We start from the raw sequence: 27,960 nt of genomic DNA on the forward strand, positions 1-27,960 counted from the left end.
AGTTGACCATAGAGTTGAGGGTCCATTTCTGGGCTCTCTGTTCTGTTCCATTGATCTATGTGTATGTTTTTGTGCCAGTACTATACGGTCTTAATGTTGTAGTCTTGAGGCAAAATTTCTTTTTCTCTAGAAAACCTCAGATTTTGCTCTTAAGGCCCTCAACTTATTGGGCGAGGCCCACCTATGTTATCAAAGGTAATCTCTTTTACTTAAAGTCAACTAATTGAAGATGTTAACCACGTGTACAAAATTCCTTCACAGCAACATGTTCTTCACCATATGGCAGGTATGGTAAAGAACAACATGGACTGAGATCATACTGTTTCATATCCATGCTCTTGTACAAGCTGTAACCACCCTCTGGAAGGTACCCCCTCGTGTTGTCTCCTTATTCCTTGAATATGTTTCCTTCTCATTTAGAATTTACCTTCTTACTAAAGTTTGGGTCATGGTGATGAAAAGAAGTTGGAAGATTCAAGAGCTATTCAGGAGGGAGATCAAGAGGACTTTGTGACTGATGGGTTTTGAATATGAGAAAGGGAAGCAAATATGGAGTAACATCCAGGTACCTGCCTTGAACAGGGTGACTGGTAGAGTTATTCATGATTCAGAAAATGGAGGAGAAAAATAAATCTGGCAGAGAAGATGATCATTTCAGTTGGACACATTGTGTTTTCGTTGCCTATGAATCATGGTGAGAATGTGTAGAGGAAGATAGTGCTCAGGACAGATATCTGAACTAAGCCTACAAATCTGGGATGTGTCTTATGTAAATGAGAGCTGAAGAAGTTATATAGGAAATTACATGGAGAAGACCAAATGCGGAATCCTGGAAAAGCATTATTTGAAGAAACAGAGAGAAGTGCCTCTGAAGGAGACTGAGAATAAATTATCAAAGAAGTAGAAAGAAAATCAGGAAAATGTGTCACAAAATAAAAGCAACCAGTCAGTGTCAGATGGAGCAGATAAGTCACATAAGATGAGGTTCAAAATGCTGTCCATTAACATTAACAATAAGATTGTTGGGGGCACCTGAGTGGCTCAGTCGGTTAAGTGGCCAACTCTTGATTTTGGCTCAGGTCATGATCTCAGGGTCCTGGGATCGAACCCCATGTCGGGCTCCACAGTCAGTGGGGAGTCCACTTGAGGATTCTCTCTCTCTCCCTCCCCTGGCTTGTGTGTGCTCACGTGCTCATGCTCTCTCTCAAATAAATCTTAAAAAAAAAAACACAATAAGATTGTTGGTATTCTTGGAGCTAATTTTTTCAGCGAATGGGGTGGAAGCCAGAGTGCTGTAGGATGAAGACTAGATAGGACGTTAAGTGGAAGCAGCAAGTGTAGACACATCTTCCACTGACTACTTCCATCCTCTCTGAGTAAATAGATAGGTTCTTATATTCTAGCAGTCTGGATCCAATCAGGAGATTGAGACCACACAGTGATTTAAACAGGGGAACTTTAAAAAAAAAATAAATGGGAAGTTTAATATAAAGAATTATTAAACTATAATAATAGAGTAACTGTAGGATATAAGGTTACTCTTTATGGTATCTTAGGGCAGAAGGAGATGGACAAACTTGGAAGGTGGCCCTCTCCTCAAGGCCGTGGTTTGAATCTCATTGGAGAAATGTGTATTTGAACCTCCTAGATGGCAGAGAAGTTTGCTGATTTGCTGGCCAGAGCTGGTCTGCAGTCACAGGATGAGCAGGAATGAACCCTCTGGCATGCAGGCAGGGCTGGTGAGCCACAGCTGGTGGCCAGTGCATGGGTGTGCAGTAGCAGTGGAGGCCTGAGGTCCCTATGGGGAAGAATGTGAGGTTGGGGGGAGCACAGCATGGAGAGGATAATGGGAGCCACACCTGAGGAGGGAGTTAGTGTAAACAATCAGGGAGCCAATACAGAGACGAGGCCTGGAGCACAGGATATCTGTATAGAGAGGGCAGCAGGAAGATGATCACCAGGCTGTGCTGGGGCTGCAATGTCCCTGTGGGACAGTGCCTGCTGGGTGGGTGCCTAGGGCCAAGTATCACCAGATGTCCTCACACCCACACTGCTGAACCACCACACTGCAGCCAGAAACCTCAAGAGAGCCCCTGCCTCCTGCAGTGTCCCTCCAGCGCTCTCTACTGAGAAAGCTTCACATCATGCTAACAGAGGAATGCTTCCAGCAATTCCATCCATTATCACAGAGTATATATTTGAAGGGTGAATTGGAACTGAGAGACAATTGATAGTAGCATGGACTCTGTGCAACTTGCTACTCTGTTTACCAAAGAACTTTCTTTACCTCTCTGGTAAAGATGAATGAGATAGGATTGAGGAAACACCACTGGGAAGTTGCAAATCTGTAGCTCTACTTTGCAGAGTTGTTTGCTTTTCAGCAGTTTTTAGGCATCCCAATACAGGAATAGAGTTGCAGATACAGTATTGATCCAGACTTGGGTTTTGCTGGTGGGAGTAAAGGGGGAGATGTTGAGCCACATGCCAAAGTCTTCAGTGAAAGATAGGAAGTCGCCAGGAGACAGTAAACATTACCAAGGAAGTATAGAAGTGGGACAATGGAATAAAATGAGTCTCAAGAAGGATAAGCTTTTACCGGAGTGGGAAGGATCAGCAGTTTTGGATGCAACTGAGGGGAACCAGGAAGCCAAGTTTTTCTCTGCCCAAGGGTTCAAAGAGGTTGAAGACCTAAGGAAGTGAGTCAGCACTGGAATAAAGGATCTAGAGACCATGGTACAAAGGGGGAGTTGGTCAGTAGTGGATTACAGTCCACTGAGGGGAGGCATTTTGTAGCAGTAACAATGTGACAAGGAAGAAGACCTGGTCTCTTCCTGGGAGAGCCGAGGAAAAAGGATGAATGACAGCCTCAGGTGTCCTCACTTTGCCACAAGTCTTTTGGTATTTGAAATGGTATTTCTGGTCCAAGCGATGTGATGAGGTCTGCCTTGAACCTTGCATACGTGCAGCAAGGATCTTATTCAGGGCGAGGGCTTTCTCAGCGTTCATAAGAGTGGTCAGGGTCCTGGTTAGGGATCCAGGTGGCTTTTGAATTTATTACTTAATCGTTTATTTTTAGCTTAGATATTCTTTCAGTGTAAGAATAATGTAACCACATTATAGAAACTTTGTGAAGTTAGAAAAAAGGAAAAACTAGTAATTCCCACCCTAACGGAATAATTCAGGAATATCTGCTAGGGCTTTTTTTCTATGTACATTTACAAACATTGTTATACTATTAATGATACATAGTTTCATGTCTTTTTACAGAATCTTAAGCATCCCTCATGTGGCTGCATGGTCTTCAAAACTATAATTTTAAAGGTTTGCATAATAATTTGTTAGATGCATTCTTGTGTATTTCTCTGTTGTTGGATTGATTTTCTCTGAATTGTTAACAAGTTGGTCAGTGCACTATGATTTGCGATCATGACTGTGTATAACTATTCATTTTTGTGCCAGAGTTCATATTTTTTAAGTTCTGGTTTCGAAATGATAGCCATTCATGATGGGTTTCCTAGGCTACATTTTGAATTCAGTTTACCTTTGATGACATCATAGTGGAATGTCTTTTGTTCAAGAGGGAGGCACATGACTGTGATGTTTCTTTGACTCAGCATCAAAGGCTTTTATGCATTTTTAGTCTTGTATAAGTCAGAAGTGAAAGAAGATAAAGGAGCTCAATGTCTTTAGAAAGAACACATTTCTATAGTGGCTATAGATTCATTATGAGCATTTCTCACACCACCCTGATGCCTGTTTTCCACAATTCAACCGTAGCTGCTTCTCTTAGTGTTTCAGTTCTCACCTACACAACTGGATAAAATATTAGAGTAAAATAAACTCATGAGTGTGTCTTGGGGTGGATTTTAGTTACCATGTATGGAAACCTGAGTCTTAAGGTGAGTAGGTTCTTGGGCAGCAAGCCAGCCCCTGAGGAGACTGGATATCCTCACAGTAGAACCAAAGAACAAGGCAGGGAACAGGGGAGTGAGGAAGTCAGTGCTCAATGAATTACTGCCTTAGGGGGCCTTATGTTCCCTGAGTCTAGGAACAGCATTAGCCTCAGAGTCTGGAATGGTGCCATGCCCTCAGGTTAGGGTTAAGTGATCTTACCTATAAAGGTTAGAGAAGTGCAGGGCAATAGAACCAACCAAGTGGTCCTTGCATTATCACTATCAAATCAGAACATTTTGGGGGATGTGCTGGAGCTGACAGGTACCAGATCCCAAGAGCTGATTGTTAAATTTTAAGGAATTTTGCAGCTGGTTGACTCATGCTGGTAGTTTGAAATCAACTATCATGGGAGTATTGATACCACAGAAATCAGCACCTGAGGTACACTACAGAAATGCTATAAATCAGAACTTTTTTCTTCCCCACCCCCGAGATCTGGTTGTTAAACATTTGCCAGCGCATCTCTGATGGTACCTCTGCCTTTATCAATAGGCAACTTCACATTTTCTCTTTTCCTTGAAGAGTCAACTTCTCCAAGCCTCAGTTTTCCCATCTATAAATGTGAAATCCGGAATTTAGGCATGAAAGAGATTTTAGAAATTATCTAGTCCAAACTTTTGTATTTCTCGGACACTGTTAGCTCTGACTAGAAGTATATTTCTTCCTCAGAGACAGAAGCCATGGTGACATCTATCACTTGGAAGGATAATGAGCATGCCCTCTCAGTCTGGAGCAGGATTCTTGGCACTGGAAGCCCGAGGTGTTGCAGAACTTATCAGGCAGCAACAGGAAACCCATGACCCAGAGGGAAAATCTAGACTGGGAGTCCAGGTAGGTCAATGGGGTCAGAGGAGGGTCAGTCATTCTGTGCAGAAATATGTGGGTTCTTGTTTTTTGGATGGGTTAGGGTGGTATCTGATACATTGGAGTGGGAAAAAATAAAATCCAAATCCAGGCCAAATCAGGGTTTTTATGCAAACAGATGGGACAATCATCTGACATAGGCAGGGATAGGACAGGCGGTAGAGAGGTTTGAATAGTAGACATCAGAACAAAAACCCCCAGCTTTTAGAAGTCAATGTTTATGTTGAGGGAAAGAAGTCTAATCATTGATAGCACCGGAGAGTTCAAGGTCTATTTCAAATTGCCTAGCATACACGCTACATACATAATATCAAAGCTGGGCATTTGCCAATAAAATCTAGGACAGAATGGCCACTGTGCCCTTTGCCTTAATGATATAGAGCTTTTGTAACCAGGAAATGGTCTTGATCACTAGTCCAAAAAGATCCTTGAAAGACATCTTAAGAAAATAGAGTGGGGAGATGTACTTCCCCCCACAGGTTCTTCTGTTCTTTTTATGATGTTAACCTCTACTTCCATGCTTTTTCTTCATTCCAGTCAATGGTGCAGTTAATTTTGATTGCAGAAACTTATCTCAGAATTGGCTTGCTGCCTGAAGTTCAGACTATAAATTTACTAGCTTTTTTATACATACTGTCAATCAGAGTAACAATAAAATCATGTTTGGATTGAGCAACTGAAAACAATAAACATTTTTCATTTAAGTACAGGTGTGCAGGCAAAGGAATAGAACTCTTAGGTACCATGATGAGGTTAGGACTGGCAGCAAGATGGAAATCCTGTATGGCACTGATGGAGACGGTTCACGTGAACTTGATTAGGAAATAGAGCCATGTAGGGGCAAAAATCGGAGCCCAAATAGTGGGAGCTGAGTTTTTAATTCAGAGGAAGATTCTCAGATTACCATGATGAGGTAATATTAATATATTGTCACGCATTACCTCCAGGAAAACCGGGTGAAAGTGAATCTTCAGGTATTGTGAATTTGGGGAAATACCATGCATTACATTATTACAGAGAAATTAGTTTAGAATCATCTTTTTCTGGTAACTTAGTAATGGAAGAAAGGTGTCATGTCCACAAGCATCACTAATAACAGCTAATGAATATTATTCTCCTATTAAACAGGGGTCATTAGCCATAGTTGAGTCATATTAAGTTCTCCAGTGCTGATATCAGAATTTTCTACCTTACAAGTCTGACGCAGGGAGGCACCCTTAAGTTTACTTGATATATAACTTGCATATGATTTCTTCAGTGTTGGAAGATTGCTTTATCTCAGTTGTTTCTCCTTGTGCTTTAATTTATGCTAACTTTGTCAGTGTCACCTTTATTCTTCCCCCCTTTACCAAGTTTATAGATTATATTTCATTTAGAATTCCATTAATTTCTGTTACAGGATAAAATTATTCACACCATGGCGTGTTAACTGGTATTAGGAAAATTAATATCTAAAATAGTTTCTTATGTTTAGTTTGAATTAAAGGGAATTTGACTCACTGTAATTTAAAGAGTATCTGATAAATATTTATTAGGTATACACTAACTGAAATGTTTTAGTGTTTTGGGTTTGGTTTTTGTTTTTTTGTTTGTTTTTTTAGAAAACCAATAAGAGTTTCTCACAATGTTTTACCTTTCTGCATTATGAGATGCATTTTGCACATTGATGCATTTTGCATGTTGATGAGAATATCGATATCATGGATTTATGATTTTCCCCCTAGTATATTTACTCACATATATACATGATGGAAAGTGTTTTTCAGCTTGTTTGATAATAGGAACATAAAGTTTTGATGAGTGAGGGTCCCAGAGTGGAGAGCAGAGAAGAGAGAGGACTTGGGCCATTGGACACAAATTCTACCCTCCCATCCACTAAACAATACTAAATCTGTATGACCAATGCGCTAATTACAGAACTTGCCATCTGTGATGGTCACCCAAGGAAAGAGGATTTGGATAAACTAAAAAAAGTTGAGATGAGGCCAACACACAGCCTGAGATTAGGCACAGGGTATTATTAGTCATGGGCGCTAACAGCAAAGGAAAAAAAAAATATACTAGTGGGGAGGAGGAAGAAAGTATACGGCCAGTGTAAAATACTGCTGGCTACAGAGTCAAAACCGTTTTGTCTTAAGAAAGCACATCTTATCTGGCCCGTGGTTGTTGAAAAATTGGGGAATTGATTGATTGCACTTCACAATTGATGGACTATGTGGAATGTACCAAATGAGGATTGATGTAAAACAGCTGTTTGTGTGTTCTAATGCAAGCATCAAGAAGGCCAAATAAAATTAAGATGCTCAGGCATAAAACAAAGACATCATTGTAATCATCAGCATGCTTTTTACACATTGTCCTAAGACCATTGTGTAATTGTCTGACCCTCTTGATAAATTCTTCTCTGCCACTGAGCCAGTTCTTTTGAGAAATTAAACATCCATGATTTAATCTTGAAAGACTGAATGAGTTTTACAAATTAATAGCTCTGCAAGGCCGGCACTGGGGGTGGGAGAAGGGGTACTTCTCTATCAGTCCTGTCCAGTAGCTTCTCAGTACCTCCTTCCTTCATCCAGTAGTTTTACGGCTGTCCCCTGACACCATAGTTCAATTCCTGAGCATGTTAGATACATTCTAAACTGTTTGTTGTTGTCATTGTTTATGTTTCTATGACATCTAAACAATAAATATGCCAACTTATAGTCGGTCTCATCGATTATTGTTCACAGCCAATTGAGTATAAGCCCTTTTTAGGAAGAGAGATTCTGGAATAAATTAGGAGTAATTGGATTTTAAAAAGTCTTGGTCAGATCAACCTTGGTCAAATCAACCTAGTCAAATTTTCCTTGCCTTCTGAAGTTTGAATTCTTCATTAATTACAATTAGGATGGAAATTTAAACTCCACACCAGATGAATTTGCATAAATACCATATTGTGTAGCAAACAAAGCATATCGAAAACTTTTATCCTTAATTCAGTTCTCCACAGCACCTTGATGAGGTTTTGATTGTTTACTTGAATGTTACAAGAAACTTTCGAAGATATTATTTACAAAACTACACATTATACTAGTTCAACACTAGTCCATGATAATTAAGTCATTACTATTGTGTTAACTATGTGGTGACAGATAGTAACTAGACTTATGGGGATTATTTCATAATGTATAAAAATACTGAGTCACTATTATGTACACCTGAAACTAATAGAATATTGTTTGTCCGTTATACTTTAATTAAAAAAAGACTTCTGCAGGTCATCTCTCAATCATCTACCATAATAAATAGGAATATTGAAATTCAAGTGATTCCTGCTGCTCTCTGGATGTCTTTAAGATGAACAGATGAAGCCGACTTCTGTAATCAGGAGCCAAGAAATGGAGGGTCGCTGCTTGGAGAATGGGAAAAACAGTTTTATCTGGTTGAAAGAGAAGTGAAGGGAAATAAAGGTTGAACTGTACACCTTTATCTTCAAAGTTAAAGATTCGGAGTTTGGTGTTGATTCAAGAGAAAGTTGCATGGTTTTGTTCTGCAACTTTGGATCAATTGCAACGATGGACAGGTCTATGGACATTTCACCAGCAATTCTAAGGCTGTCACCAGGAAATGTGGAATTGTGAAAATACTGGTAAGATGTTCTGACTTACTTCCAGAGTGGAGAAGTACCCTACAGATGTAGGAATAAGCTCTCCACCTACTCAGGTTTTGAATCAAAAGAAATTATTTAATACTATCTATATTACTCTTACCTTTGCAATACCTTGGTTAGAGGGCATTTCTTTTCAAAAATCTCATTTGTACCCTTACTAATTTAGCAGTTCAGTTTCCTAAAATATATGTGTATTCACCTTATTTGCACCTACAATGGCCTCAGGCCATTTTCATTGCTTTCAACTCCATCTGTTTCAGTATGAACTTAGCTATTTTTAACCCTAGTGTTCATTGCCTCGTTAACACTACAGGGCTTCTCCCAGCGCAGTCCATTACCCCCTAGCAGCAGTTAGTTTATCCACGCCTAAGAGATTCCTCTGGTCCCTTTGCGTGCCCCAGTGCTGTCTCAGAACCACCCTTTAAAGGAAGGCCTGTGCCTAACCCAGCTGCTTTTAATTCTTTCACACACGGCTGTTCCCCTTGAGTGAGGGCTACAGTTCAGCTTAAAGGACCCACATTCTTAGGAAACCATTTTTAAAGGACTAAGTAAAGACAGATTACTTTATAAGGTCTCATTACATCATTCAAAAAATGGCGGGGGTAACGGGGGTAGAAGACAAACCTGTAACATTTGTGGAGTCCTCACATACATCAGGAGTTCGCCAAGCACTTGTCCCAAGCTCTCAGATTTCATATTCACAATACTATATGAGTCAATGATCTCATTTTAGAAAAGAGGAAAAAGAGGCCCAGGCTTAGAAGTTCTAAGGCAAAACCCAGGAATCTAATGGATATCTGCCCAGCTCTTAAGACTGTTGTGCTGTTTGGAGGTACAGGAAAAGTGTGGTGTTAGTATGCCGAGCGACAGCAAGATCACAGTCAAAACGATGGGAAGGAGGGTGGAGCCGACTGAGACCATGTTCATGTCCCGAGTAAGCGCCTGTAGTTCATCATTTGTGTGCCCAGCGCTTCAAGTTCAAAGATTGTTAGAAGGCAAAGTTCTACAAGCAAAACAGCCCTGTGATAGAACCCAAAGAAAACTTATTTTCCATGACCTTTCTGGACGGCCTCAGACTCAGAACAAACAACTCAGGATAAAAATTTAAACTTGACCGCAGAGATTCCTTCACATGATATGCCGGATTTTTTTTTTTTTTTTCCATCTAAAGGACCTTTCATCTCCTTCCCACTTCAGAAAAGACTTTAAGGCTCCACAAAGGACTGCTGGAAGGAACAGATTTGTCTAAATCTGCCCTATTAATTTTGTCATTAGTTCTAATGAATCATCCCCATAAAAACGCAATTTGGTCTCTTTGCTTTTGATATTTATTAGAGATAACAAGATTTGTGATCAAATATTTTAAACTAGAGTAAGTGGCTATATTGCTATCATAAACATATAATGAATACACTTTATGATCTCATGTACTAATTAAAAAGCTTGAAGAACCTGGAAAGGGGAAGTGTGGTTCTGAGAACAGAGCCCTCTGAAGGTGCCTTTTCCCTTAATAATAATGGTAATAGCTAATACTTACTGACGGCTTTATATATGCCAGGGACTTTTCTAAATGCTTCAAGTGTATAACTCCCTTTAATCCGCTTAATAGCCCTATGCAATGAGTACTATTACTATAAGTATAAGAAGTGAAATAACCAAAGCTTGGGTTCAAATTCAAGAGGCCCCTTAGTAACGTATAAGAAGTGAAATAACCAAAGCTTGGGTTCAAATTCAAGAGGCCCCTTAGTAAATATGCTATGCAAGGATATCATTATATTTCCATGGATTCAGTTAAGCAAGTCTTCAGGCTCACAGAGAATATGTTTTCTAATATTTGGGAAGCTATCTAGGCCTCCTGACAGAAAATACACTTTAAACAAAACGTCAGAGCCCTAAAACTCCCTAGGAAGAATAGTACATAATAGTCTACAGCAGGTCTGCTAACTTTTCTGTAAAAGGCCAAATAAAAAATATTTTAGCCTTTGTGGGCTATACAGTCTCTGTTGTAAGCACTCAACTCTGCTGTTATAGTGGGAAAGTAACTATGGATAATATGTAAACCAATGGGCATGTATGTGTTCCAATAAAACTTTAATCACAAAAGCAAACAGTGGGCCAAATAGAGCCCAAGTGCTGTACTTTGCCAGTTCCTGATGCAGAGCATTGATTTTCAACACGTGATCAGGGACATCACCTGGGCACTCACTAGAAATGCAAATCTTGGGGCTCCAACCCCAGACGTTCTGAATCAGAAATTCTGGGGGCTTCACCTCTGTGTTTTTACAAGCCTTCCAGGTGACTCTGTTCATGCTATAGTTTAAGAAATACTCATGTAGTAAAAGGGAGCTAATGTTTATTGGGAATTTGCTTTGTGCCAGGTGCTTCCAATATTTTTCTCATTGAATCCTTACAACAATCCTTTCAATTATGTATTATTGGCTATTTTTCAATAGATGCAGCTAAGGCTCCAAGGGGTTAAATGACTTGGCAAAAATTGAACAATTAAGTGGTGGCACCAAGATTCAAACCATTCAAGCCCTCTGACTCCAAAATATACCTTAGCTAATATCTCCAAAATAATCTTGGAGATCAATCTGTTCCCACCTGCTGAATTTATAGTTGAAGGAATTAGGGACAAAATAGATTAGAGCTATACCCCAACCTATTTCTCATTGCTCCCAGTTCAGTATTGTTTTCTTTGTACCATGCTGAAATCGCAAAATGAGCAGAAATCTCCTTCAAGCTCTGGGACAGAATGTGATTACACCTGAACAGGCAATTCCAGGCATCGCCCAGTATGATGGTAAAGCCCCTATGCTTTCCAGGGGAAATCTAACAGGTCCCATGCTGCTAAAGAAGACACTGGAATTTTCTAGTCATTGCAGTATAACTTGGGTCTGTGGATGCAGTGCTGACATTTCATCCAGCCTCTCTCCAGTTCCCGGATGTAAAGACAGAGAGATCATCTCAAATGTAAATGATTCAATGGAGAAGAAGGAGAAAAGGTATTTACTGAGCTTCTCTGAGTGCTAGAAATTATTCTATCCACTTTGTGTGTTTGCTCAAATGATCCATCAAGAACCAATGAGGTATAAGAAAGGGGTGCCTGGGTGGCTCAGTCAGTTAAGAGTCTGCCTTCGGCTCAGGTCATGATCTCAGGGTCCTGGGATTGAGCCCCACATCGGGCTCCCTGCTCAGCGGGGAGCCTATTTTTCTCTCTCACTCTGCCTGCTGCTCCCCTTGCTTGTGTGCTCTGTCAAATAAAAAAATAAAATCTTTTAAAAAATTTGTTCCATTATATAGGTGTGAAAAATAAAAGGTAAAATAAATGTAACTGAAATGACCATTGTCCTCCAAGTATCTGGACTCTATGTAACTTCAAAGCTCTTTCTTCTCACCCATGCTGCCTGTGCCCACATCCTGGATACCCTCTATTTGTCCATAATTTAGAGAGCTGTGTCATGCTCTCTACTCTAACTAGGACTGTGATATCTCAAGAAGCATTGTGTGCTTTTGGTTGAAAGGCTTTGTGTGTTAAGTTTTTATTTTACTTCCAAAGGAGTTTTTCTTTTTTTTAAACACAAGTAAAATCAACTCCAGAAATGTGAACAAAAGCAATCAAATAAGAATGAATTTGAAGAGTGCTTATTAACACTCTTCAGAATTTAGTGTTTTGAAACATAATAAAGATCACTTTGTTATAACATCTTTCTCTTCCCCCAGCTTCAATGTTTTCTCATACATAACACTTAAAAGTCCCAGCCAGAGACCCATAAACCAATATTTTCCCCCAATGTAATGGTTTCCTGCACATAGAGTTCAAAACCCCATCTCCTGGAAAACATTATAAAGAACTTCCACATTATTAGAATGTAACTCACACTCTTTAAAGATCAGTCACGTTACTTAAACATAACCCCATGTTTAAAACACCTCTCCCTGCAGTTGTCTTTCCATAGTTTATATCAGTCCCCTCCAAAAAATTTAAAAAGGAAAATGAAGTGTGAAGTTCCTGCATGCAAACCATGTATTTTAAACAAAATCCAACTAAAGATATTTTTAAAGCTTTGTTTCACAATGAAATTTTAAATTGGAGAAAAAAATGCCCCCCCTTTTCTGTAAGTTATTGGACTGGCTTATAACAAAGTAACAAAAACTTTGTGGTGTTAAACAACAGAAATTTATTCTCTCACAGTTCTGCAGCCTTGAAGCCCCAAATCAAATTGTCAACAGGACCCTGCTCCCTGTGAAGGATTAGGGAAGAATTCTTCCATGCCTCTTCTTAGCTTCTGGGGGGTTTCCAGTGTCCTTGGCTTGTGGCTGCATCATTCAGGTTCCTGCCTGCATCTTCACATGACCTTCTTCCCTGTGTATCTGTGTCTCTGTATCTGATATTCCTCTCCTCCTCATAAACAGGCACCAGTCATGGGGCTCAGGGCCCACTCTAATATGCCTTGTTGTAACTTGATTATATCTGCAAAGACCCTATTTCTAAATAAGATCACATTCACAGGTACTAGGAATTAGGACTTCAGCATAACTTTTGGAGCGATATAATCCAGACAACTATAGTTATCGAGTAAATAAATATACCTATGCATTACTTCAGGCATGAGAATGGGCTACAAGTATTTAAAAATATTTGCTAATACAAGAACAAATTTATTTTCCACTTGGCCTGAAGGCAGATTTTTGTTTAATAACCAAAGTATGTGTATTTATTGCTTCTGGTTAGCATTTATGAAGCTACTAGTTGTAGCTTTTATGGCATTTATAAACATCATCCTTATCAATTTATCTCCTTAAAATTATTCAAGAACAATTATAATAATAATTATATGTTAAGATCTTATTGTGGCCAATACACGTATAATACCATTCATTTTTTAATCTTTACAAGAATCCTATGAAGTCAGTACAATTACCACCTGCATTTTACAGATGAGAAAACAGAGATGTCAAGTAGCTTGCCCATTGCCATACAGCTAAGTAGTAATTAATGAGACCAGGATTTAAATGTCAAAGTTTGTCAACATCTTTTTTTTTCTTTTCTTTCTTTCTTTCTTTTTTTTTTTTTTGGTGTAGCAAACAAGTAATTCATTCCACTATGTCAGGAAAGCACATGAAGGCAGTTGGGACTAAAGGTGATGGAATGCCAACATATTACCTTTCTTTAGAGTGTCCTATGCCAAAGTAACTGGAACAGGTGTCTTTTTCCTGGTGTTCATTCTACAGCAAAAATTATCAAGCATGCTTTCCATGGGTTAGGCACTGAGTTAGGCACCAAGAATTTAAGCAAAGTAAATAAAATACAGACTTAAAGCTGTCTGTCATCTAATGGTCACCAGTCAAGCTAAAGAATATTAAATTCTTATGAATTATTTTGACTTCTGCCATAACACTAAAAGCAAACCATAGCACTTTCTGTTCATTTTCATGCAACCAAGATTAGTTCAATTAATATGCATCCATATGGCGGGGTGCCTGGGTGGCTCAGTTGGTTAAGCGACTGCCTTCGGCTCAGGTCATGATCCTGGAGTCCCGGGATCAAGTCCCACATTGGGCTTCCTGCTCAGCAGGGAGTCTGCTTCTCCCTCTGACCCTCCCCCCTCTTATGCTCTCTCTCTATCTCATTCTCTCTCTCAAATAAATAAAATCTTAATAAAAAATAAACTGTAATATGCATCCATATGGCACAAAGAGCAGAACCTGAGATAGTGAGAAACAGGTGCTAGTAAGGGGGGAGGGGAGTGGAGGGGGGAGATAGAGAGTAAAACTGGTAAATTTAACATGTTTAGAAGATCAACCAGAGGGTACAAATCCCTGTGGACCTTTGGTTCAAGGTTGTAGCCCCCTTAGCTACCAACCAGATATAGGGAGTGTAATAAACTGGATGCAAGTGGGAAGCTGACCTGCCCAGTTATGCAGAAATGGACATGGTATCATTTCTCCTTGACAGTGGCTGCCCCTGAATGACTGCCAAGAGATTTTACAGTCTAATCCCCGACTGCCCTTCATGCAGTTTTACCACTGGTAAAACTGAAATGTCTAGTGGAATAGTGATGGCTCAGAGTTGTATAAGAGTGGGTCTTTTTGTTTTTGTTTTTGTTTTTTAACTTTCATTCCTGTCTTAGCCCACAGGAACACCCAAATATATTCGTCGTTATTGCTCATGTTCTTCCAGTTGGGTCAGCACCTTTGTTTCATATTTGTGGTTGGTATGCTGGAGGAGTCTGACCTCAGTGAGAACACGTGTGTGTGTGGCACAGAGTTATATCTAGTGTACAGTAGCTGAATGGTAACACTCAGGCAGTGTGGAAGAAAAAGACAGAAATCGTCTTATCACAAGATTAAACAGATGCTCTTTTCCCCTCAAAGAAAAGAAAAAAAAAACCTTCAAAGTTTTTGACAACTCACTTGGGAAACAAACACTTCCCTTACTACAACTTTGTTTCTAGTTCTAAAATAATTCAAGAAAGAGTCCAAATCAATGCTATTTGTTTCTTAAAATTTAAAGAGGATATTTATTTTATTTTATTTTTAAGTAGGCTCCACGCCCAGCATGGAGCCCAACACAGAGCTTGAACTCATGACCCTGAGATCAAGACCTGAGCTGAAATCAAGAGTCAGACACTTAACCAACTGAGCCACCCAGGTAAACCTAAAGAGGATATTTAAAGGTAATATAATAGGAAAGAATAGTTTGTGTATGCATAAATGGTGATCAATTTTAAGAGCAAGTATTAATGAATGAATAACTATCACTATCTCTACTAGCCTCTCTCATGCCTTCTATGCAACACAAACAAAACCCAAGTCATCACCATTCATCCTAAACTTGCTCCTGATCCCAGATTTCCTAAGGCAGTTAATGGAGCCCTCACCACCTAGTCATTCAAGCCAGAAAGCAAAGTCATTTTGTACCTGGGGAGGACTTCTGCTTCTGGGTAAGACTGAATAACTGGCAGAGGACTATCCTCCTGCCATAAAACGAAACAGAATGTACAAGGCAACTGTTTGCAGGCATTCGACCACAGGCAGCACAAAAATAATCTCTGAGAGAAGGAAAGCTCACAAGGTGAGCCTCACCCTTGATCTCTGGGGATAATTTTTTGACCCTGGCACAGTAAGCTGGTGGACCAAGCAGTGCTGGAAAACATTAGAGCTCCAGCCCAGTCAGAATAGAGAGATTGAGTTAATATTTCATCAACATCCTAGCCATTTAGCTGAAATACCAGTAAGGCCATACCCTACAAGTAAGAAGCACACTCTAGAATAACATCTACTTTAGATCCACTATAACAAAACCTAAACTTCCAAACTCCCTGCCTAGAGATAAATATGCCCAGTAATAGGAATGTGGAAAACACCCTGAACTTTCCACAGAACCATCCTAGCAAAGTGTAAGACCATGGTTACCCAAGTTCAAGTTGCTCAGCAGTTAAACTACTTCTAGAACAAAAATCAACACTCTTAGGGGAGCCTGGGTGGCTCATTCGGTTAAGTGTCTGCCTTTGGCTCAGGTCATGATCCTGGGATTGAGCCCCATGTCAGGCTCCCTGATCAATGGGGAGCCTGCTTCACCCTTTCCCTCTGCCCTTCCCTCTCTGCTTGTGCTGGCTCTATATGTCTCTCTCTCAAATAAATAAATAAATAAAATCTTTAAAAAAAAAATCAACACTCTTTAAAATAAGGTAACAAAATCCAGTGTCTCTGCAAAGAATCATCTACAAAGTTTATATGCAAACAAAATTATTAGACATGCAAAGAAATCTCACAGTCAAGAAAAAAGCAGTTAGGGGTGCCTGGGTGGCTCAGTCGTTAAGCGTCTGCTTTCTGCTCAGGGCATGATCCCAGAGTCCTGGGATGGAGCCCCGCATCGGGCTTCCTGCTCAGCGGGAAGCCTGCTTATCTCTCTCCCACTCCCCCTGCTTGTGTTCCCTCTCTCTCTCTCTCTCTCTCTCTCTCTGTCAAATAAATAAATAATATCTTTAAAAAAGAAAAAGAAAAAAAGCAGTTAATATGAACCAACTTCCAGAATTCCCACATATTAGTTTTAGCACATAAAGACTTTAAAGTAGCCATTATAAAAATGTTAAAAAGAATGAAACAAAAATGTTTTCAAGTAAGTAAGGAATGTATGATCTTGATGAGGAAATAGGGTATCTCAGCAGAGTACAAAAAACTTTAAAAAAAAGGAAATTCTAGAATGGAAAATTCCAATAAAATTAAAAATTCACCAGATGAGCTTAACAGCAAACTATAGATGGCAGAAGAAAAAAATCAATGACCCTGAGTTAAAATTCAGGTATTTTCTAATCTGAAGAACAGAGAAAAAATTAACGAAAAATTAAGAGTGCCTCAAGACCCATGGAACAATAGCAAATGGTTTAACATACATGTAACAGAGTCCCCAAGACTTGAGTATAGAGAAGAAAACATATTTGAAGACATAACGACTGAAGTTTTACTAAATTTGATAAAAAACATTGATTTATATCCAAGAAATAAGCAGTAATGAATAAAAACCCATTAAATTGGTGAAAACCAAAGAGAGAGAAAATCTGGAAAGTAGAAGGGAAAGAGACATTAATTATAGGAAAGTAATGATACAAATAATGGCTAGCTTATCAGAAGCAATGGGGGCCAGAAGACAATGGAATAATATCTTTAAATTGCTGGAAAAAAAAAAACCCTGTCAGTTCAATTTTTGAAGAATTTCAGAAATAGTTTCCAAAAACTCCTATAATAAAGACTTGCATTATCAGAAACGATAAAATGTATTCTTCAGGCTAAAGGGAAGTTATGCCATCTGGAACTCCAATCTGTAGTAAGGAATGGAGGGAGCTGGAAATGGTAAGTAAATGGGTAGATATAAAAGTCATTTACCATCTAAATGGAAAATAACAACATTGTAAAGTGAGGTTGACAGCTTTGAAAGAGTAAAAGGAAGGGTAGGTAAATGAAGTTATATTCTTGTAAATTATTATATTTGTGACATGGGGAGTAGCAAATGGAAGGTGTGAAGAGTCTGGTATAAAGAGTGAAGTGGTAAAATATTGGGCTGTAAATAGCCTTTGATAAATTAAATAGGCATATTGTTAGTGCTGGAGCAACCACTTAAAAATTAAAAACAAAAAGTTATAGTAAAGGAGCCAATAGAGGAAATAAGAGGAACACTAAAAACATATTTGATTAACCCAAATAAAGGCAGGAAAGGAAAAACAGAGGAACAAATAATTTGAAGAGACAAATAGAAAACAGTATGATGATAGATTATCCATAGCAGTTTTACTTATAATAGTCCCAAGCTGGAAACAACCCAAATATCCATCAGCAAGGGAATGGATAAATAAATTGTGTATTTATACAATGGGATATACTCTGCAGCAGAAAGAATAACACATATGACAACATAGATGAGTCTCAAAAACAACTGAACAGAAGAAGTCAGACAAGAGGGTATATATTATATGGTTCTATTTACATGAAGTTCTATAAAAGATAAAACATATATAGTGGTAGAAATAAAATCAGTAGCTGCCTGGGGCCGGGATGGGGGAGGAGACTGAGTGGGACATGAGGAACTTTGTAGGGTGATGGAAACCTGCTGTATCTTGTTTGGGGTCGTGGTTTCAGAGGTAGATACATTTGTCAAAAACATCAAATGGAACAAATCTATGGAATCTGTTCTCTTCTACTTGGTAAGTGGCAAATCCAGGCATCTTGATGCCAGTCCATGTTCTTTATAGAATATTGTATGGATACCATATAACCACTTGCTGCTGGTTTCCAGGTTTTTTTGTTTATTTTGTTTCTCAGTAGACTTTGATTATTATCTCATCATCCTTCATCAAGAAGAAAACTTCTAGGAATTACACAGTGGTTGCTAGTATGAAAGAGTTACTAAAGTTTCCCTCTATTTCTGAATTTTCCCTAAGTAAAATTCCATGTGTTAGAATCATCTGGCTTATTTCTTTGCAAGGGAAATACTGGAGTGGTTTTTTAAAATGAAGTTTCCTTCCTGGGAAAATAACTTTTTCTTTACATAATGTAGGGAATTGGGGAAATTTATAAATTTTTAGAAATATGATTTCGAAGAGTTATCTTTTATTGCAATTGCTTTGGCTATCCTTAAGCAAACATTTGAAGATTCCTAGGAAATGCAACATGCCATATAGATATTTAAAAGTTGATTTTATTACATCACTTTTCTCCTAATCATATTGGGCTGATGATTTCATATTGGGCTTTGATTTGGAAAATTTCCTGGTTTATCCAAGTTTAGGCAATGATGTCTAGTCATTCGATATTAGTCTGTTTTCCTATCACTCACTTAGTAAATTTTAATACTTTAAAATTCACAAACACATATTCACACTTGAATGGTTGAAAGATATTTCATGGTAACATTGTGACAATTTTGTTGTTTGGGAAACTTTTTACTTAAAAGACACATATTGAACTATGTTAGGAAAATGTCAAAATTTAATATGAAAAATAAAACCTATTTTGAAATATCTCTTAAAAACCTGGATTAGGAAAAAGATTTGTGGAGGAACAGCTAGAATGGGATATGAGAAGGAATAAGTGAATAATCTCTAAAGTACATTTGAATATTAAAAAAAATCCTTGAGAGAGGATAAACTAGGAATAGAGAAAATAAGACATGTGGCAGAGGAAGGGATGCTCTAAGACTATCACATTTAAGTTCTTCCTTACAAATTCTGAAAAAGACTGTCGTGAGAACACCTGTCATATTGGGGGAAGGAATCAGGTTTGACATAAGGAAGAATCACATTTCTACTTTTTTGGGATAAATTCCAAACACAAAATGTTATTTCCTTTGAAGTCCAATGCCATTTTCGTCTCCTCCGATGGCCCCATCCTTTGGTGAGCTCTCCGTCTTTTAAACTCTTTAGTACTCTACTGTCTGCAGTACTCACATAACATGGAATGTGCTAGTTTTTACTGTATTTGTGATAATCTTTACAACATTTGGAAGGTAGCAGTGTGCCTTTGTACATTTGCATCCCGAGTCTTAGACAGTGTTGACACAAAGTAAGTCCTCCTCAGTGATGATGTGATGTTCTCAGCAGACTACAACATGCCCTTCTGGCATCTTTCCATTCAACAGTAGAGCACTGAATATTTTACCATCAAAATGGAATCATCCATCTACTTGGTATAATGCTCCTCTAGACTGTAACATTTTGAGGGCTAAGATTATGCTTTTATTGACCTCCTTACTCTCAATATTTTGCACATCAGAAGAATCTAAGACATAGTTGTTGGATGAAAGTATGAATGAGGGAACTGAACCAGGAAGGGTGGATTTTAGTCCTTTACCACTAATTGATTAAAAAATATTGAGCAGGGCTCCTGAGTGGCTCAGTCAGTTAAGCGTCTGCCTTCAGCTCAGGTCATGATCCTAGGGTCTTGGGCTGGAGCCCTGCGTCAGGCACCCTGCTCAGCTGGGAGCCTGCTTCTCCCTCTCCCCCTGCTTGTGCTCTTTCTCAATCTCTCTCCCTCAAATAAATAATCTTTTAAAAAATTATTGAGCAAAGGACAGCATCTGTGTCTCATTCTCTCTCTCTCTCTCTATATATATGTAATATATATGTATTGAAGGAGTTAGATTTGATAATAATAAAATGTTTCTTCCAGCTCTAAAATTCTAGGATTTGATGGTGATGGTGATAGCTTAAAATAGAAAGGTACTTTAGTTCAAAAATTGAATCAATGAGCCAGATGATATCAATTCTTAGCAATTGGTTTTCTTCTGCCTCGAAACTTCTCATCATCTGGAACTCAAAGGACCCCACACAGGTCAGCAAGATTTGGGGGCTGGCATTACTTCATAAATAGCTCCTCATCAGGATAAGATTGGAGACCCTAGACCCTGGAGAATAAGTGTGAAAAGGTGATTTACACCAATAGCTCAACAAGTGAAGCAATCTATTTCAATTTTGAACCAAAGGCTAATTTTCTAAGCATCCTTGGTCCTCTTCCCTTACCCATTCAGGAAGAACATCAGTTGATTTGATGAGTTCTCTAAATCGATGGGTACAGGAACTCTGCATATCCTGCATACACTGTTGAGTACTATGTATCTGCACTGTTATAAGCTCTGTATGTATTATAACAAATTGGACAGATAAGGAAACCAAGGCAAAGATAGCTGAGTTTACACAGCTAACAAATGATAGAGGCAGGATTCAAATCATCACTGTCTGACCTTGAAAGAATATTAGAATGGTGCAGGTTTTATAGAAATCTCACTTCCTCAGAAGTGAGGATGGCAGAGGGACTGACAAAAAAAAAAAAAGAATATTTCAGGCTTTTAAACAAAAAAAGACTTACTGCCTTCATTCCCAAATAGCTTTGCCTATGTGTAGACTATAGAGATGATTCCCACACTGTTCGTATTTGTTTGGAAAGCCAGTTACCATTCCTCAGAGACCAGCAATAAGATTGCATTAACTGGTGATCTGAACTTCATCCAGGTCTGGTGGATCCTGGGAACAGACCTTGCCTGACAGAATGCAGCTGTGCCGTCAGTCAGCATGCTGAGGCAGGTGGGCCTCATTATGAGTTACAGAACCAAAGAAAGGCCTGAAAGGCAAAGGTTGCTCTTTCTTTCCAGCCAGAAGATGGAATATTTATCAAGGGGCTCTTTGGAGAAGTTTTATTCCGTTGCTTTCCATTTCCCCGGGATTTTGTAATCCTCATGATTTGGGACAGAGAACAAGAGTAATTCTGCTTTATGTTCTTATTCATATTTCCTTTATTCATTATGTCCCCATATTCGTAATTAATAACTGGAAAAAAATTGAACACACAGCCTTCTTTTGCCACAGGGGGAGTTGTCTTCAGAAGAGCTGGCAAGTTCTTTTACTCATCTTACTGGAACTAAAGACTTTTGGCCAGTAAGTCTGAGTCTTTCAGCAAGCATTATTTATAAGAGAATCAGTTATTATTTTGGCTTATATTTTGAAAATATTTGCAGCAGTTTCTGAGTGGGATATGCCTAGCCCTTAATTTAGAAGACTAAAAAAGCCTCATGTATTCTTTTTCAATCAGTCCTAGAAACTTCAAGTATTAAACAAGTAAAGATCTCCTAGGGTTTTGTTAATTCACCTTGTTTTCTGATGAAATGGTAAGTTTTTTTAGTCATTAAAAGTATATTCTTGTAGGTTAAATGTATGTCTTCAGCTCAGGTCATGATCCCTGGATCCTGGGATCAAGCCCCACATCGGGCTCCTCACTCAGCAGGGAGTCTGCTTGACCCTTTTCCTCTCCCCCCAACTCGTGCGCTCTCCCTTCTCTCAATTAAATAAAATCTTTTTAAAAAAGTATATTCTTAAATAGAAACCAAATCCTTACCAGGGAATGAATCCTTCCTGTGACATCCAGGTAAGTGGTTGTCCTGCTTCTGACAATAGTCCCAGTGGCTGGGAACTACTTTCAGCAAAAGGATTTTTTCCCCCATTTTTTGGACAACTCTTATTTTTAGAACATTCTTCTTATATTGAGCTGAAGTTGTTCTTTCTTGCTCTGCCCAGCCCATAAATTTGGGTGTTTCTCAGAAATTGGTATGCTTTTCTTATTTCACCCACTGTCCTTGGACAATATATGGTTTCAGGGTTCACCTACACAGTGATAAGTCTATCTCAAGCCCAGATTTTTTTGTGCTCACCTCCAGGTTAATATATTTAGCCACCAACTAGGCATATCCACCTGGCTGCCTCACAGGTACCTCATATTCAATTTAAATAAAACTGGTTTTACTTTTCCCTTGACTCCTGAGTTTGGTGAATGATGTTACCATCCACCCAGTCTCCTAAGAAACTGGGAATTCATCTTGGATTTCTCCCACTCACAGCCCATCAGTCATCCAGCCCTTTTGATATTGTCCTGTTAAAAATCTCATGTATATCTCTTCCTCCTCAACTCCCCTACCAAAGGTCTTCATTGTTTTTTGACTGATAATAATAAAAGCTTCTATTTTGTTACTCTGCTTCAGGCACCCCCCTTCAATCTTCCTTCTTCTCCAGAGTGAACCACCTAAATTTAACTCTCTTGATACTATCTGCTCAAAATTCTTAAATAATTTCATCTTGTGAGAGGATAATCCTGAATGCATTTGATGGCATTAAGATCCTGTGGACAAACTCATTAGGATGGGAATTTATAACATAGAACTACAACTAAACAAACTAACAACCCAATTTTTAGAATGGACAAAGTCTTGAATGGACATTTCTCCAAAGAAGATATACAAATGACAAATAAGCATGTGAAAAGATGATCAACATCACTAATCATTAGGAAAATGAAAAACCACAATAAGGTACCATTTCACACGCATTAGGATGGCTACTATATTTTTTTTAAAAAAAGTAAGTTTTGGTAGGGATGTGGAGAAATTGGAATTCTTGTGCACTCCTGGTGGAAATGTAAAATGGTGTCACTGCTACGGAAAACAGTATGGAGGTTCCTTTAAAAATTAAAAATGGAATTGCCATATGATCCAGCAATCCCATTTCTAGGTATGTACCCAAAACAATTGAAATGGAGGTTCAAACATATTTGTATACCCATGTTTGTAGTAGCATTATTCACAATAGTCAAAATATGGGAGCAACCCAAATGTCACTCAATGAATGAATGGGATAAATAGGGATAAATAGGTAAACAAAATGTGGTATATATATGTATATTAGACTTAAAAAAGGAAGGAAATTCTGACCATGCTACAACATGGATGAACCTTGAAAACATTATGTTAAACGAAATAAACCAGTCACAAAAAGACAAATACTGTATGATTCCACTCATATGAGGTAATTAAAAGTGGACAAATTCATAGAGACAGAAAATAGAGTGGTGATTGCTAGAAGCTGGCAGTAAGAGAAATATGGGAGTTATTATTTAATGAATATGGAAATTCAGCTTGGGAAGATGAAAAAAGTTCTGGATTGGCTGTGGTTATGGTTGCACAACAAGCTGAATGTACCTAAAGCCACTATATACTTAAAAATGGTTAAAATGGTCAATTTTATGTTGGGTATATTTCACAACAATTTAAAAAAATTCTGCATAACCTGATTCCTTGTTATCTGTTCTTGTGTACCACTATTTGCTCCAGCAAGCCTGAACCACTTGTAGTCTTCAAACATACTCGGGCTCTCTCTTGAATTAGTGCTTTCCTGTTTGCTGCTTGGTCATTTCTAACTCCTAGTCACTGCTCAAATCTAGGATTACTAACCATCACACTGGTTTACCTGGGATTGAGGGGTTTCCCAGGATTTGGGATTTTGAGTGCTCAAAGTGGGAAAGTCTGAGGCAATTTGGGGAAAGTTGTTCACCCCACTCAAATCCCATGATAGTAGTGTTTCCAAATTTAACCAGCATCCTCAAATGTCCTTGATGTTCTCATTTAAGAACTTGAAAACTTCAGCTTGGAAATTGCTAACATCAGAACTTATAATGTACTATAAGATATTTATGGCGGTTTGTATCTATTTATTAATTAACATCCCTTGAGTAATTGTATACTATTTGGCCTATTATCATCTAAAACACATTTCTTTCTGGTTTCATAAGAGTATCATAAAAATCTAGTCAAATGCCTTGCCAAGATCCAGACACACTTATTGATATTCACTCCTTTGATCCAAGTTTTGCCAATCTATTCAAAAAGGAAATTAGATTAGTCTATCAGTGTGAACTCATACTGCCTTCACATGGCAGTGTGTGTGTGCAATGCATGCACACATTCACAGACGTCTGAGCAGTCCTTTAACTGGGTAGAATTAACCCCTCTGGAATCTTATCTTGCATCAACATTGATTCACTTATAAAGAAATATTATATTCTACCCTGTACACACATGGCCACAGATTTCGCAGGTTTTCAAGAATATTGAAACCAATAAAGGCAGCAAAGGATTTTCCTCTTCTGACTATACTAGATTCAGTAGCCAGTATTAAGCTGTCTATGTTACTGAAATAAATCTTTCATGCACAGACATGGACTCTGGCCTGCTCATACCTGGTGAACTAACTGGCCACGAGTCTAAAGCAAACACTCTAGGATTCATAGGAATGTTTATTTCACATGTAAACTAGCTCTGTGAATACACATTCATTTATAGGGATATAAATATAGGTCTTGAGTAGTGGCAAGTCATCAACATTAAAACCAGTAATTGTTACCATTTGGAAAGGTTAGGAGGCAGATGGATCTCAGTTTGAACTGATAGCTTAAGTAATTTCAGCTTGGGAAAAATTTGTTTTGTTTTGTTTCCAAGTGAAAACAGGGCTGTTTCTGGCTGTCCCGGGCTTGTACTACCCAGGGAAGAGCTTTTCTCTGGGTGAGAGGATACTTTGTTTCCTGGCTGCAGTGAAACCTTCACAGGAGTTGCAAATAAGAAGCAAACTGAAGTAAAATGTCAATAGGCCAGCATGAAAGTCATTACCTAATAATAGTAAATATAATGTTACTACTGTTATCATCAGAAATAGAATTACTACTGTTATTATTATCATTATCATCAGCAAGACCTATATTCCTTTTTTTTTTTAAGATTTTATTTATTTATTTGACAGAGAGACACAGCGAGAGAGGGAACACAAGCAGGGGGAGAGGGAGAAGCAGGCTTCCCGCTGAGCAGGGAGCCCGATGTGGGGCTCGATCCCAAGACCCTGGGATCATGACCTGAGCCGAAGGCAGATGCTTAACAACTGAGCCACCCAGGCACCCCAAGACCTATATTCCTAATGTGACTCTGCTACTCATTAGCTCTGTGATTGCAGCTTTGTCTTCAAGTCTGTTTCATGATTTGTAAAATTGGGATAAACAATACCTCGACTACAGACCTCAAAGGGTGATTGGGAGGCCATAACATTTATTGAGCATGTGCTATGTGCCAGAGACTGGCAACTTACATGTGATTATTTCCTTTATTATATTTTAAAGATTTATTTATTTGAGAGAGAGAGTAAGAGAGGGGAGGGGCGGAGGGACAGAGAGAGAATCGTAAGCAGACTCCCCACTGAGTGCGGAGCTGGTGAGGGGCTCAATCTCACCACCCTGAGATCATGACCCGAGCCGAAATCAAGAGTCCGATGCTTAGCCAACTGAGCCACCCAGGTGTCCTGGGATTATTTCATTTAATTTTCACAGCACCCTTGTGAACATGAATAGCAGTATATTACACTTACTTTGCAAACAGGAAAGCTGAAGGTGAGAGAAATTAAGTAATCCACCTTAGATCCCATGCTTCTAAGTGGCAAAGCTAGGATTTGATCCCACACTGGGTTAAGCCTACTCTACCATATCACATACAAAGGTACATGGACTTATTCCAGCTATAAGCTATAGACCTGCCTATAGAATTATAGGTACATAGAAAAAGCATTGATTTTCTCTTCCAGAGTAGGAGGGGGATTTTATACATTCCTGTGGATTTCCTTAAAATCCTGTATGATTTCACTGATTTCTTAAGCCAAAAGTAACAGGGTCAGTGGAGTCTTTCAGAAGTATCACATTTCAAAGGTGATGTTTATATAATATTTAAACCATCACCCATTATTTACATAAATGTGCTTAATATCACAATGCATTTAAAAGAAGCATTCCACACAAAGCAGATATTCATTCATGACATTCAAAAGCTACTTAACTTTCATATAATGGAAACAATCCTTTATGCAATCTGAGCCATAAGTTTAAAAATCCTTCCTTTCATATTCCTTCTTTTACAAAATGCTGATCTGGGGAGCAAAAATCATCTTTGCTACTGTAGTCCAACACTATTTCCCTTGCATTTTATTTAAACCAAAGATATTTAGGAAGAACATCCATCTCTATTAGAATTAGTATGGTTACCCTTGAAGACATCCTCTAATTCTTTCCATTTCTTATAATTCCTAAATATTTTCTATCCACATTTAGTATTTCTTTGACCGAAGTAATGCCCCATACTTTTGGACTGGCACTAAAGGAATTCTAAATACTTTCCCCTTGAATATATATTCCAAAATATATTGTTCTTGTCCTAGGCTACAGATATTTTGTTAAAACACACATTGGATATAGTGGTTATGAGGGTGGGTAAATGAAGAAAAACTAAATGCTCTCTGAGAATAAAATGATGAGTGATTATAATGGGCAGATACTATCCTAAATCTCTAATTTTGAGACAATTTAAACATCAAGATGGTTTTGCAATTCTTTTAGTTTTATTCAATATTAACTATTAATTTAAAGAACTTTTAGAACCGTTATAGAGTCTTTAAATATGACTAAAATTTCCTCTGAGAAATGATTTGTATGTTATCCAAATAAAGCCTTCTAGTCAATTTACGTCCTAAATTGAAATGTGGAAATGTGAGCTAAGTAAATAGACTTAAAGAAAAAGAAATTGGGTCTTGAGTCTTGTCTGTCTCTGTCTCTCTACTCTCTCTGTCTCTCCCGACAGGTGCACAGGAAAGAATTTTAATTTAGTATTTGTGTGCAAACACTAAACGAAATAGAAGGAAAATTACATGATGAGTTTATATGGTCAGTATAAGCTCTAGTGTTTGCTTGAACAAAATGGGAGACCTGCACTATATCATAGTAAATGTTAAAGCCTAAGCATTGTATGTCAGGATAAATAATTTTAAAAGGTGCAATTCAAAGGGTAAATTTAGAAAACTTCATCTTGGAATTCTTGCCAATCTGAAACTTTTGAGACCTTGGTATAAATAAAAGTGTGAATATGTTGGAAATCTTATTTTAGAGCATAAGAGGGTCACATGTAATCATTTGGATTCATTTTCTCTATTGGATAAGAGCCAATGGAATCAAGAGTAGTTATATATTGAGTCCTGCTATTAATCATACACTCTTCTTTAAAGGCTGCTGGGAAATAAGTGTGATAGACAGATAGGGCTGGCACAGAGAGATCAGAAATGGGAGAGCCCTTTCCAACCAAAGATCTAGATGAGTCTCATAGATGGAGTCATGGACAGACTGGACAAATGTAGAAGTGTCTGAAGCTAAAAACCAAAGGATTTATTGTCAGTGGGGAAAAAAATATAACCCCTAGCATAATCTTTCACAAAAGCCACTGAGTAAATAGTAATTCTTCATATACTTGAAAACAAAATTGTTTCAGCCTAAGCCTTCTTTTAAAATATTTTCTAAAATGTTACAAGATGTGACTGGGGTAAGGGTGGGACTAGATGCCGGGAGTGAAGCACACAAAGGCTTAAAGGAACTAATATTGTCATATTTCCTATATGGTACTGTGTTTTATTCTTCTCTAAATTTTATATTGACATATGATATTTCTTTTGTTTTCTTTTCTTTTTTCTTTCCTTCCCTTCCCTTTTTCCTTTCCTTTTCTCTTTTCTTTTCTTCCTTCCTTCCTTCCTTCCTTTCCTTTTCTTTCTTTTTCTTTCTTTCTTTCTTTCTTTCTTTCTTTCTTTCTTTCTTTCTTT

At 38.2% G+C, this 27,960-nt stretch overlaps 1 protein-coding gene across 1 annotated transcript in view; it reads left to right on the top strand.

Moving 5' to 3' along the window:
- Positions 1–4,710: 4,710 nt before the first annotated feature.
- Positions 4,711–27,960, top strand: part of COL24A1 (collagen type XXIV alpha 1 chain) — a 415,211-nt gene continuing 391,961 nt past the window's right edge. Inside the window, exon 1 of the mRNA XM_073896005.1 lies at positions 4,711–4,785. The gene's annotated coding sequence lies outside the window, so the exon portion shown is untranslated. The remainder of the gene's footprint in view (positions 4,786–27,960) is intronic.

Source organism: Callorhinus ursinus, unplaced genomic scaffold, assembly GCF_003265705.2.
Source record: "Callorhinus ursinus isolate GAN/ISIS: 27379988/994484 unplaced genomic scaffold, GSC_fseal_2.0 scaffold9, whole genome shotgun sequence".
NCBI lineage: Eukaryota > Metazoa > Chordata > Mammalia > Carnivora > Otariidae > Callorhinus > Callorhinus ursinus.